Source organism: Morus notabilis, unplaced genomic scaffold (assembly GCF_000414095.1).
Source record: "Morus notabilis unplaced genomic scaffold, ASM41409v2 Scaffold680, whole genome shotgun sequence".
Taxonomy (NCBI): domain Eukaryota; kingdom Viridiplantae; phylum Streptophyta; class Magnoliopsida; order Rosales; family Moraceae; genus Morus; species Morus notabilis.
This window is the reverse complement of record NW_010367564.1, coordinates 191,740-192,773: the sequence shown is the minus strand read 5'-3', so window position 1 is coordinate 192,773 and position 1,034 is coordinate 191,740.

The window sequence follows — 1,034 nt, the reverse complement described above, 5'->3', positions numbered from 1 at the left end:
AAAAAGTGTTCCACCATGTTGTGGTTTCAAAGTTGTCTTGAAAAGGTTTATCGCAGCAGTATTGGCAGATGCATTGTCAAATGTGATGCTCAAAACCTTTTCTTTAATGCCATAAAAATAAAAAACTTCCATGATGACATCATGAATGGCCTTGGCATCATGTGGATAAGGCATTGATCGAAAAGCAATTAACCTTTTTTGAAAAGACCAATCTTTATCCACATAATGTACCGTTACACAGATATAACTAGTTTTGGTGTGACCTTCCCACAAATCAAATGTGCATGCAACAGATGCAGTGAATGAATTAAATTCGTTAACTAAATTTTCTCTCATTGAATGAAATACGTTCATAGTGTCAGCTCTTGTGGTAGTTCTTGAAACACGCCTATATTGTGGATTATAAGCATTTTGAATGTACTCCTCAAAGGCCGGATCATCTGCAAGACTAATTGGTTGTTGAGCACTAGCCAAATATCTAGCATGCCATTCTCTAGCTCTTTGTTGGTCATATGACCAATTGGTAACACTACCATCAGAGCTAAATTGAAGTCTTTGTTGACGACAATCAACACCACCTACACCCTGCTTAGCTTCGCATTTTTTGCGATGCCTCTCTAAGTGACCAGTACCAGAAGAGGATTTACTTGTGTAGTCTTGTTTGCATACTTTGCAAATTGCACGTTCTTCTATTACACCATTCTCATTTTTACGCATTATTAAATCAAAATAATTCCAAACTGGTGAAGTTCGTTGCATTTTTCTTTTACCTTTACGAGTCACATCAGAGGAGCCACCAACTTGAGATACTGAGTCAGCTCCAATTTCTTCAAGTGGATCATTAAATTGTTCTTCTTCATTGATCACCAAATTTGAAACATTGGTGTTCCTTCCATGTGATGATGTCATTACTTAAAAAAACAATAAATTAATATAACATTATCAATAAAAATTAAATAAGATAATTACACAATAAAATTAACTTATAACAATATAAAATTAATGAATAATAAATAAAATAAATTATACCTTTT